Here is a 13,440-nt window from a genome sequence, read left to right as displayed (position 1 = left end):
CTTCAGTGCCACAAACTGGGCACAACATATTGTGCACTAAAATGGCATATCAGCAGAAAATTTACATTTTTACTTTGCACTATCCGCTATGCATTCATTCGTAATGAAAAAACACGTTGGGTCAAAATGCTCACTGCACTTAATATGCCCCTTAATATGCCCTACTTTAGTAGTTTCCAAGATAGGGGTCACTACTTGGGGGTTTGTTTTACTATTTATTAATAATAATAATAATAATAATAATAATAATAATCTTTATTTATATAGCGACAACATATTACGCAGCACTTTACAATTTAGAGGGAACATGAAACAAACAATATCAGACATTACATAGTGACAATTTATGAGGAAATAAGGGAGACACAAAGTGTAACAGTGTTTGTTCTGTATAATAGTCCAGCCATTTTTTATACACATGGGTGGTACACATAAAGCTGCATGAGTTGGTCACCAGCCAGCATCCGTGTATGACGAACATGAAGAGAAGGAGTGTAAGGCAATCTTATTCTGATGACTAATTTAAAAGGGAGCCATCGGAAGGAGTCCGATTTGGGAATGTTATAGGCCTGTCTAAAAAGATGCGTTTTCAGGGCACATTTAAAACTGTGGATATTGGGAATTAATCTGATTGTCTGGGGTAGCACATTCCAGAGGACTGTTGCAGCACGAGAAAAATCTTGGAGACGGGAGTGGGAGGTTCGTATTATGGAGGATTTTAATCTATCGTCGTTGGCAGAACGTAGAGCCCGAGTCGGGTGGTAGACAGAGATGAGGGAGGAGATGTAAGGAGGTGCACCTCGGAGCCCTGCAATTGTGTGCCAATGCTGTGAAAATCACCAAAATAGGCCTCAAATGCGTATGGTGCTCTTCACGAACATAAACTACAATATGTCACGAGAAAACAATCTCAGAATCGCTTGGATAAGTAAAAGCATTTCCACGTTATTACCACATAAACGGACCCATGTCAGATTTGAAAAAATAGGCTGTGTCCACAAGGGGTTAAGGCAAGGGGCCTCAAAACTAGTCTTGTTGCTTATAGAAACCAATCACAATGCAGCTTTCATTTCTTAAACTGCTCTGGTAAATGTTAGCAGCAATGCGATTGGTTGCTTTACATAACAAGGGCAGTTGTTTTGTTAGACAGTTATGATAAATCTGCCCAAAGGAGTTCAGAAGTTTTGTGTGCCAGACTAATTGTGGCACCCCCTTCAGCAAGTCACACACCCCTAAGGCCAGCCTTGGGTGTGCTTGCCAGATGTATACCAAAAGGGCACTCTCTTGGTATGCAGCAGTCCCACTATACCCTATGGACACGTTTCATGTATACGTATGTTGTGAACCAGTGGCGTAACTACCGAGGTAGCAGCCATAGCACCACTACTATGGGGCCCGCGCCGCGGAGCCTCCAACAGTATGGGCCGTGCGACAGCCAAATACATGCACTAGCGCTGAATGGCCGGGCATGTTACATGCCCAACCATTCAGCGCCTTACAATGACGCTGATTGGCTAGCGGCGCGATGACGTCATCGCACCGCTTCCATGCTTGAAAGGCACTGATTGACGGGGCAAGTCATTCTGCCTCGCCAATCAGCGTCATTAGACGACGCTCGTTCAGCTCCTGCAGACCTGCTCAGAAGAGAGAAGATCTGCATCGCCAGCGAACAGGAACGGGATCATGTCAGTATGTAAAGTTTTTTTGTTTTTTTTCTCTCATAAAACTATTAATGGCATTATCTATAGTGGGGGCTCTATCTACAGGGGGGTCGTCTATATGTGGGCCACTATATACAGGGGGGTCTATATGTTGGGCACTAGCTACAGGGGTGGTCTGTATGTGGGGATGTGGGTCACAATCTACGGGGGGGTCTATATGTGGGCCACTATATACAGGGGGTCTATATGTGGGCCATTATCTACAGGGGGAGTCTATATGTGGGGCACTATCTACAGGGTGGTCTATACATGGAGCACTACCTATAGGGGAAGCTATATGTAGGGCAGCACGGTTGCTATGGGGGCACTATATACAGGGGGCACGGTGTGTGTGACAGTGTATGGTACTATTATAATCAGGGACACAGTGTATGGTGCTATTATAGTTAGAGGTGCAAGAGGTGTTGAGAATTTTAACTTTGCTTATAGGTGCAGAAATGTTTTAAAAGTGAGAAGCTGAAGACATCTGAGCGGAAAACTGCAGAAATGGGTCTTGGCCAGTAGAAATGCATCATATATGTCTGGACCAGAAGGAGAAGAAAAGAACTAGAATCTGAGACGTCACCGGTGAGTCACTTAATGTAAATGTTTATTCTGCCTCTAATCAGCACTGTAGTCACTGTATGATCTGCAGCGAGATGATTATGATATGATTTTTTTTGTGAAACAGCATCTCCCAGCATATCCTCACCATAGTTCAGGCCATGCTGGGAGCTGTCGTTTTACGCCGTACAAACCTATACGGCAGGGGTTGCACTAAATTGAGCTGTATTTGTCCTGGTGTTGTATATATGTACTGATCTTGGTTTTGATGCTGTATATAAGTACTGAGCTTGGTTCTGGTGCTGTATATACGCATGAGATTGGTTTTGGTTCTGTGTATACATGTACTGAGCATGGTTCTGGCGATGTATTTATGTACTGAGGTTGGTTCTGGTGCTGTATTTATGTACTGAGGTTTGTTCTGGTGCTGTATATATGAACTGAGCTTGGTTCTAGTGCTGTATTTATGTATTGAGGTTGGTTCTGGTGCTTTATTTATGTACTGAGGTTGGTTCTGGTGCTGTATATATGTATGGGCTTGGTTCTAGTGCTGTATTTATGTACTGAGGTTCGTTCTCGTGCTGTATATATGTACTGGGCTTTGTTCTGGTGCTGTATATATGTCAGAGCTTGGTTCTAGTGCTGTATTCATGTACTGAGCTTGGTTCTTGTGCTGTCTATATGTACTTAGCTTGGTTCTAGTGCTGTATTTATGTACTGATCTTGGTTGTGGTACTGTATATATGTCAGAGCTTGCTTCTGGATCTGTAGTTTATATTTAAGTGTCATAAACATTTAATTATTCGTTTTTCAATGAAACTCATGGATGGTATTGTGTCTTAGGGCTCTTTGGATCATTGTAATCAATCTCAGACACCTGTGATAATTAGTTTGCCAGGTGTGCCCAATCAAATGAAAACTACTTAAGAAGGACGTTCCACATTATTAAGCAGGCCACAGGTTTCAAGCAATATGGGAAAGAAAAAGGATCTCTCTGCTGCTGAAAAGCGTGAAATAGTGCAATACCTTAGACAAGGTATGAAAACATTGGATATTTCAAGAAAACTTAAGCGTGATCATCGTACTGTGAAAAGATTTGTGGCTGATTCAGAGCACAGACGGGTTAGTTCAGATAAAGGCATAATGAGGAAGGTTTCTGCCAGACAAATTAATAGGATTAGGAGAGCAGCTGCTAAAATGCCATTGCAAAGCAGCAAACAGGTATTTGAAGCCGCTGGTGCCTCTGGAGTCCCGCGAACCTCGAGGTGTAGGATCCTCCAGAGGTTTGCAAGTGTGCATAAAGCTATTATTTGGCCACCCCTAAACAATGCGCACAAGCAGAAACAGTTGCAGTGGGCTCAGAAAAACATGAAGACTAATTATCAAACCGTGTTGTTTACTGATGAGTGCCGTGCAACCCTGGATGGTCCAGATGGATGGAGTAGTGGATGGTTGGTGAATGGCTACCATGTCCCAACAAGGCTGCGACGTCAGCAAGGAGGTGGCGGAGTCATGTTTTGGGCTGAAATCATGGGGAGGGAGCTGGTAGGCCCCTTTAGGGCCCCTGAAGGTGTGAAAATAACCTCTGCAAAGTACGTAGAGTTTATGACTGACCACTTTCTTCCGTGGTACAAAAAGAAGAACCGTGCCTTACTTAGCAAAATTATCTTCATGCATGACAATGCACCATCTCATGCTGCAAAGAATACCTCTGTATCATTGGCTGCTATGGGCATAAAAGGAGAGAAACTCATGGTGTGGCCCCCATATTCCCCTGACCTCAACCCTATTGAGAACCTTTGGAGCATCCTCAAGCAAAATATCTATGAGGGTGGGAGGCAGTTCACAGCAAAACAGGCTAGTTTCCTAGTTACGCCCCTGTTGTGAACATAACCTAACTGTAATGCCCTATGCACACGACTGTAAAAAAACAACACGTAATTGCGGACCGCAATACGGTCCGCAATTACGGACCCGCCCAGTTCTATTGGCCGTGGACACCTTTCCGCATCGCTATGGCAGGGTGTCCGTGCCGTAGAACCGTGCCGGGAATTATGGAGCATGTCCTACTTTTCTATTTTTTACGGGCCGCGCTCCCATAATTTGTATGGGAGCACGGCACAAAAATGAAGCCCCCGGCAGTCGGCCGTGCTCGCAATCGGGGGCCGTGATTACGGGCATGGCCGTGTGCATGAGGCCTAATGAAGGAAACAAAAAGAAAAATTTTTTTTTTTTATTACACCAAAAATTGCTTCTGACAGTACGGATGTAAAACGACCAAATCACTGCAAAAAATAGACAGATGCAGGTTTATTATAAAACCAGAGACAGGTGGGAACAGCAGCAGATTTATCACAGTGGCGCACGCTATATGACAAATGTGGCACAATTTGATAGATACTAGACACACTAGATACTTTTCCTTATACCACATTATTTATGATTGGTGTTCTTTATACCAATATTTTCCACCAAAAAATAATCTGCCGTGTTTTGTGGCTTCTCTTTGCCATTACCTTCTTTTCCCACACACCTTTAAAAACTGTTGAGTAAAAAGTTGCTGAGGTGCCATTTGTGTCAGAACTATGGCTCCTTTTGGTTAGTAAATTTAAAACGTTTAAGGGTCAATTCTGACAAAAAATTGTGAACAAAGCCTAAACTGTGGACATTTATACCAAGTCACACACAATACATAATGAATTCCTGGTTATGCTTACATGAAAGAAAAAAATACATGAACAGTTCCAAAACAGACACTTGATTCAAGCGTGCTATGAACTATGAAAATATATGAAATAATCCAGCAGCCAGAAACAAGCCATGCCAGCCACAAGATGGCGCCCGTTGCTATACCAACAAGACCCCCGTGCCCGCCAATCATGCAGCTGCGTGATGTGACCACTTTGCTCTCTCTCTCCCCCACCTCCAGGTTTTGCGCGCATGCGCATGCTACGGTCCGGGGGTCGGGCAGCGCTTCGGGCGGAGAGACAGCAGGGGATGGAGAGGGAGTGACCCGGGGTCCGGCAGGGATTACGGCCGGGTAAGTTGGAAATATGTGAGGCAGTGGTGGAGCGGCGCCTTCATTGCTGGATACGCAGACTGTGCAGAAATGTGTGTGATCCCTAGGTGTGGAGTATGGACGAGAAGCCTATAGGATGAGTAGTCACCGGTGAGGAGCTTGGCACATGTGCTGTATGTATGTATGTATGTATGTAATGTATGGGAATGTCCAGCTGCGGGGTCTGTTCTCATATATACGGGTGGGAGTGGACGGGGAATCCTCTCATACATTGGGTGCATTATCCATTGACATGTGTGCAGCATGCTGTGCCCTGCTTCTATACGATCTGATCCTGCAGAGCTGGTCATGTGGGACTGACCTGGACTAGGGTACAAATCTCTGGTCAATTGTGCATGTCCTGGCTTATGTCCATGTACACACGCAGCTGTCTGCGATACCCCTGGAATGTCTAAATCCCAAAGTGGCCATGCTCCAAGCTGCCCTCTCTCATACCCAGATGGTCTCCTTGTAGAGTTTTCTTTACATCTCTCTATATGACCCATCTGTGTATGCAGGAAATAATGGGGCTCCTGTGTCTGTGCTGCTTGTTTGTACCCATTGTAACCATAGCTTGTTGGTCATTGCTCCAAACACAAAATAATGAAACTTTCTCATCACCATCCGTACACCAAATGGCATATCACTGTACCCATGTGAGGTTATAGAAAGTTATTTAATCAACGTGGATGTGCACTTTTTATTTTATTTTCCGAAAGGGTAAATCCAGAAAAGAGAAAACGTATTCATCCCATTGTAATTATTTGTCTGGGAGTTTTCTAGACTCTAATGAATAATTGTTGCAATTGGAGGGAGTGCCTGAATAGTTTGTGTGGCTGCCTAGCAATAAGTTCCGCTGCCAGCTGGTGACAGTGCTGGATTTTCTCTCTTCCTGAGCAGTCCTGGTGGTGTCACTTACTATAGAGCAGAAGGGGTGCTGACTGGTAATGATCCAGACCACCAGCACTTCTGCCCCCCTTCATTACATAGGTTATGATGGCCAAGCCAATACTTTAATGTTGGAGTCTCCACACCCTGTATTGTCTTTCCTATATGAAAATAATGCTATGTCATTTAGTGGATGTTTTCAAGAATGTATATTTTTATTACCTTTTATAGTATATTCTATATTTATAGAATTGTTTGGATTTAAATTGTTTCTGGTAGTTTATATGGCCACATTACAGACTTGTCATTCGATAGGGATTATCGTTGTGCTCAATAGATTTCCTTATATGGTGCAGTTTACGGTATTAAGGACGACCTGTTATGTCCTTTCACCTTATTCCAGTGGCGTTTAAAAAAATAAATAAATATATTTTATATATCTCTATGAACTGTGCTCCTCCACCATCAGCCCCATCACTTTATGAATAAATTAACTGGGCGGTCTCCACCACCCAGTGTCAATGGGGCTTGAACTTAGCTGGCGGAAATGAACAGTTCTGATTGCGGGGGAGCGAAGGCCCACAGAGACAGAGAGAGAGAAGTAAAAACAAATCTGGAATCGGGAAAAAGCATGGATCCAGATATGGCTGCAATTGTACTTTTTTGGGAGGCATGACAGGACCTCTTTAAAGCCGGCCGTGGACCTTAGCTGTTAACAAAATTGTTGCTTGCCTGGCAGCTATTACATCTGATTTCTCCAGTAACATACATGACTGGCCTAGCAGCAGAGAGGAGGGGGGGGGGGGTGTACTTAATCACCGTACGTCTATGGGTTAACAAAGTTTAAATACCTTAAAATCCAACCTGATGGATTCTTTATTCATAATGACAGATGTCAGGGAACTGTAGAGCAATCCTCATAGATATTCGCAAAAACAGGAGAAATGATCCAGCGCTGAGTCGTGCTTTGAGTTAAAAAGGAAGCAGTATTCCCACTTTTATTGGGGTATTGAGATTAAAATCGAAGGGAGACGCAGTCCCAAGACATGTGTTGGTAGTAGGCGGTTTGCCCTGGCCTACGCGTTTCAAGCACGTACTGTGCTCTTAATCATTTCTTTGCCATGATTAAGAGCACAGTACGTGCTTGAAACGCGTAGGCCAGGGCAAACCGCCTACTACCAACACATGTCTTGGGACTGCGTCTCCCTTCGATTTTAATCTCAATACCCCAATAAAAGTGGGAATACTGCTTCCTTTTTAACTCAAAGCACGACTCAGCGCTGGATCATTTCTCCTGTTTTTGCTATTGTGTACCGCCAGCCGTAGCGGGGATCCGAGCGGAGAGTCCGGAGACGCATCAAACTGGTGAGCTGGAGGTTTCCTCCCTTTTCTTACTGTCATAGATATTCGATTATGGGTAGTATGCATAAAAAAATGAATTTCTATCTATAGCCATGGTTTACGCTCACTTGATGCAAAGTTCTGGTTTTGTAGCCCTGAAAAGACTGCCGATTCTGCTCTATGTACCAGGGGATGTTGCCAGGTTTGATATAGAATGTGGTCAGGTATGCTGATCGTAGCTAAAGCTCTTCATACACTTTGGATATGTCAGCCAACCTCTATTCCTCCCGGCTGAGCGTGCATGTATTTTAAATAATTTTTCAGGCATGTCGGAGGTATAGATCGGGAGTATTCTCTGACGTATGTATGCCTCTTATATACATAAAGGTGGCAAACGTTGGCTATATTACGTTGTAAAAAAAAAAACGTATACCGCATGCTATACGTTTTTATTTTTTTACTGTGTCCTGCTTAGAAGAGTATACAGTGGAAAAAAGGTATGCCGATACCTCTGACGTACAAAACGAGATGTGAATTGAGCCTAAGTGTGACTCAATATTGAACATAGACAGGCTAACATTGTGCCCGCAATGCATGTGAATGGGGTATTTTATACCCATTCACTAGCTCGTGAAAATATTCATGTGGTTTGTAGAACGCGCTATGGATTGTAAAATCTGCAGCATGTCTATTATTGGTTCCATTCTGAAAAGCCATGGATTAGCTCCATTGAATAACAATGGGGCTAACCCACATGTGGATCCACTGGCCAATCCGTGGCAGAATCGAAGTCTCAGCTGCAGATTTTCTAAAAAGAAATCCTACAGCAAATCCGTGCCGTGTAAACCTTAAAAATCTGTGGCTAGATCAAGAGGGCAAATCCCCATGAATGATTTTGTGAACTAAACCCATTCCAGCAACTCCAGTCTTCCCTTTCCTAATAATTGCTATTTTGTATCAGTGTAGGTAAAATGTATCAGCCTAGATTCTAGGCAAGGTAGCGCACATAGGATTGTCTAGACTGGATACAAATGTAGCAAACGCTCTATAATAATGTTCCCTTTCACTGACAGCAGAAGGAGATAGTGACATTTTTGAGATTACTTTACAAAGTATATTAGGGAGTTTCATGTCTTTTCATTGTACAGTGATTAAGCTTTCAAGAATAAATATTGACTAGTTTAGCTTCTGTTCAGATGCAAAACCACATTTAATGGAGAAATATTATGGGTACAAACTATGTACTATTTTGTTTTTCTCTTTTGGAGACATGCACAGTACCCTCCTCTGGTCTAGCTGTCCCATTATAGGTGTTTGTGCTAGTAACGAAAATATACACTGACCATACACTGACACTTCCTGTTCTGTAGAGATCACTTCTCCGCTTTCATCTCATTATCATCACAGGCAGGATTGCAGTGAAAGAGAACTCTATTTTAAAGGTGGGGGCATTGACAATAGGTGAGGAACACCGCTCACCTTCTCTGCACAAGTTACACAGCATGCCCACAACACTTCCCTAGAAGTCATTGAGTCGTCTCCAGACTTCGGTCTCCTATGTCCCGGTAACTGCTGAAAGGCCAGGATCACGAGTGCAGTTTTGCTTTAGTTTTTGATGTTGTTTTTGGGGCAAACACAGGAGTGGCCACAAAAAAGGAGATGCAGCAGTTTTTTTTTTCTTCATATCTTTCCTTCCTTATGGATCCAATTCTGGTTTTGGCTGAATATAACCGACAAAAGATTCACGCAAAGCATTATGCTTAGTTTTTCGTGGTGTTTTTTAAAGAGGCTCTGTCACTGCATTATAAGTGCTACATAATGTGATCGGCGCTGTAATGTAGATCAAGGCAGTGGTTTTTATTTAGACTTTCTTTAATAGACAACTGGGCATGTTTTTACTTTTTGACCAAGTGGGCGTTGTGAAGAGAAGTGTATGATGCTGACCAATCAGTGACCAATCAGTGTCCTACACTTCTCACCATTCATGTACATCGTGATTTCGCGAGATCATGATGTGCTGTCACTTACACCTCAACGTTACTGAAGTGTCTTGACAGTGAATAGACATCACTTCCAGCCAGGACGCGATGTCTTTTCACAATTCCGACACTTCGGTAACATTTGTGTGAGACTTAATCACAGCAAGCGTGATCTCATGAGATCACACTGTAAATGACAGCACAGCGTGATCTCGATGTGCTGTGTAAGTAAGTGACACATAAACGTTACCGAAGTGTCGGGATTGTAAATAGACATCGCGTCCTGGCTGGAAGCGATGTCTATTCACTCTCAAGACACTTCAGTAACGTTAATGTGTGCGTAAGTGACAGCACATCGTGATCTCGCAAGATCACTATGTGCTGAGTACATGAATGGAGAGAAGTGTATGACGCTGATTGGTCAGCGTTGTACACTTCTCTTTACAATGCCCACTTGGTCAAAAAGTAAAAACACGCCCAGTTGTCTATTAAGAAAGTCATTAGCATAAATCTAAAATAGGTCATATCTTGGTCAAAATTGATAATTTTTCTAAATAAAAACCACTGCTGTTATCTACATTACAGAACCGATCACATTATGTAGGATATATAATATAATGTGATTACAGAGCCTCTTTAACAGCGTTTTTCTTTTAGTGCGGCCAGATGTTACATTAAACTCTAGTGAAATAGAAAATGCACTACGTACAACTGCGGTTTGGTTTGTGGTGTTTATGTTGCTGTCTTATGATAAGTGGCTTTTTTTGCAAAAAGCAGTATGCTCTGGTTGTGGTATTTTCTTACGGTGTTTTTTTCCATAGAACTTCAAAAACATGTATAAAATGAGACAAAATAAAAAAACACCACTCAAAGCGCCATAAAAACGTAGCTACACTTTACAAAACGCTGGTTTTCTACCATTCAGTTTATAACTAGAGAAAAAAAAATCTGTGTGGAATGGGACTAATGCCTCATTCACACGACGGGACGTCTGTGATCCGTAGAAAGACGGGACATGTCCTATCTTTTCACGGATCGGAAAGTCGGGTCCGTTATTCACCTGCTAAAGTGAATGGGTCCATGAAAACTATTGGGTGCCAATCGTATGCCATGAAAAACGTCTCGAGTGTCGTGTGCAATGGGCATTAAGCTGTGATTAAGATCTTGGTCTATATAGTGTCCACTATACATAGAAGACGCATAACGCCAAGGTAAGACTATTCCGTCAGCTAGACTGACAGATCGGCTGACACAGAATCTTTCACTGACAATCTAAGGGCCCGTTCACATCACCGTTCATTTCCGTTCTGGGCTTCCGTCGGAGGGTTCCGTCGGGTGAACCCCGCAACGGAAAGTGACAGCACAGCTTCCGTTTCAGTCACCATTGATATCAATGGTGACGGAAACATCGCTAATGCTTTCAGTTCGTCACCATTCCGTCTGGTTTCCGGTTTTCTGACGGAATCAATAGCGTAGTTGACTGCATTATTGATTCCGACGGAAAACCGGAAACCAGACGGAATGGTGACGAACGAAAAGCATTAGTGATTTTTCCGTCACCATTGATATCAATGGTGACTGAAACGGAAGCTGTGCTGTCACTTTCACTTTCCGTTGCGGGGTTCACCCGACGGAACCCTCCGACGGAACCCCGGAACGAAAGTGAACGGTGATGTGAACAGGCCCTAAGTTAGATTTGATCAGTTTTAGACTGGATTTTGCTGTGGATTTCACTGCTGTAAATCTACTTTGAAAAGGGCGAAATCCGCAGTGAACATCAAGGAGAGAATGAGCTTGCTATGGATTTGAAATTCCGCAGCATTCTCTGATTTCGATTTGAAAATGTTCAGCAGAATGTGGATGAGATTCATTCATCCACATGGCTGGGACTGTAATCTGCTGTGTATCTTCCGCTGTAAAATTTGTAGCATTTCCGACCCGTATGATTCCACCCTATGGGTTAGATTGTGTGTCAGGGGCACAAAGGTGCCGCTGTCAACTGAGCCGTCAGTCCAGCTGACTAATAGATTCACCTTACAGCTGCGTTTTTCAGCTTTTTATGTATAGTGGATACAAAATACATTTTGTATCCACGCTAAAACAAAATACATTTTTTTAATAAACATTTTTTCTAATCTAGTTTTATTATGCCCAAACACATACATTACAAAAAAATACCATCAAAGGTTTTCTTGTGGAATAGTTTGATGTTACGTTGAAAATGTAAACTGAAAACGCCTATTTAAAGAGACTCTGTCACCACATTAGAAGTGCTCTATATCCTACATAAGGAGATGGGCGCTGTAATGTAGATGACAGTAATGCTTTTTATTTAGAAAAACTATCTATTTTCACCACGTTATTAGCGATTTTAGCTTTATGCTAATTCGTTTCTTAATGCCCAAATGGGCGTGTTTTTACTTTAGACCAAGAGGGCGTTGTACAGAGGAGTGTATGACGCTGACCAATTAGTGACCAATCAGCGTCATGCACTTCTCTCCATTCATTTAGTCAGCGCATAGTGACACTGCATTGTTCACTATGTGCTGTCTCCTACTGACACATTAACGTTACTGAAGTGTTTTCACAATCCCGACACTTTAACGTTTCTGTGGTACTTACAGCAGAGCAAAGCGTAATCTCGCTGTAACCTGTCACTTACAGCGTGATCTCGCGAGATTACGCTTGCTCCGCTGTAAGTACCACAGAAACGTTACCGAAGTATCGGGATTGTGAATAGACATCCCGTCCTGGTTGGAAGGAATGTCTACTCACATTCGAAACACTTCAGTAACGTAAATGTGTTAGTATAAGACAGGACATACTGATCTAGCAGGATCCCTATGTGCTGAGGAAATGAATGGACAGAAGTGCATGACGCTGATTGGTCAGTGTCATACTCTCCTCTGTACAACGCCCACTTGGTCTAAAGTAAAAACACGCCCACTTGGGCATTAAGAAGCTAATTAGCATAAAGCTAAAATCGCTCCTAACGTGGTAAAAATAGATTGTTTTTCTAAATAAAAAGCACTTCTGTCACCTACATTATAGCGCCCATCTCCTTATGTTGGAGATAGGGCACTTATAATGTGGTGACCGTTTCTTTAAAAAAAATCGCTCTGTGTCAAATGGTTAAAATGTGTATTCAGTCATTTCTATTTTTTATTATAGAGTCTAAGTAACCTTTTCTTACTGAGAAGTCACTGCAAAATATTGATCTTTTGAGAAGACCCAAGTTGAAGTAATTCCGATCCCTTGCCCAATCTGAAATCGGGCGAGGCCCTTTTAAATAATTTTTCAGAAATATTTCTCACTTTACGTTTATATATATATTCTTTATAATATTGTCCACAGGCACTTGCTACCGGTTTTCAGTTTCCCTTTATAGCACCATCTGGTTCCCTGTATCTTGGCTATCATCCTGCATTCTTGTATTGGGATGAAGTCAATGCCAGGCAATGTATGGATCTTATGCTGGTTCAGTAGAGAAGAACCCTAGTAAGAAAAGGTCTTAGCAATGGTCAAGTGAAAGTTTATGAAGGAAGGGTTTACTGAAATATTTCCTGTTGTTGTTTTTGGTATTTTCCTTGGTCTTTAAGATTTGTGTGGACACTCTGTCCACGTTCACACTAGGTATTTTTTTTCTGTTCAGCTCGGCACTTCTGTCCTGCTTTTTCGGTTAATACTTTACACTAAAATGGGCAAAAAATTAGAAAATAGAGAAGAAATAGTCTTTCAACGCATCCCTGTCTCCAAAGCATATACCAGCTTAGGCTCTTAGACCTCTTATCGTCTGATGACTCTGGAGGTGAAAAGGATCTACTAACCCCTTATTCGACGCCCAACTGGATACAGCGAATCCCTTGTCCCCAAAATATACTATTGCCCTGTTCCCTAACACTTCTCCTAC

General features: G+C 42.5%; 1 protein-coding gene across 3 annotated transcripts in view; it reads left to right on the top strand.

Moving 5' to 3' along the window:
* Positions 1-5,205: 5,205 nt before the first annotated feature.
* The window catches only part of TLN2 (talin 2), a 218,796-nt gene continuing 210,561 nt past the window's right edge, over positions 5,206-13,440 (top strand). For 2 of the 3 annotated variants that reach the window (XM_075857700.1, XM_075857698.1), the window contains exon 1: positions 5,206-5,304. The gene's annotated coding sequence lies outside the window, so the exon portion shown is untranslated. The remainder of the gene's footprint in view (positions 5,305-13,440) is intronic. The other variant, XM_075857699.1, reaches the window with a different exon arrangement.

Source organism: Rhinoderma darwinii, chromosome 3, assembly GCF_050947455.1.
Source record: "Rhinoderma darwinii isolate aRhiDar2 chromosome 3, aRhiDar2.hap1, whole genome shotgun sequence".
NCBI lineage: Eukaryota > Metazoa > Chordata > Amphibia > Anura > Rhinodermatidae > Rhinoderma > Rhinoderma darwinii.
This window is presented reverse-complemented; position numbering and strand designations above follow the sequence as displayed.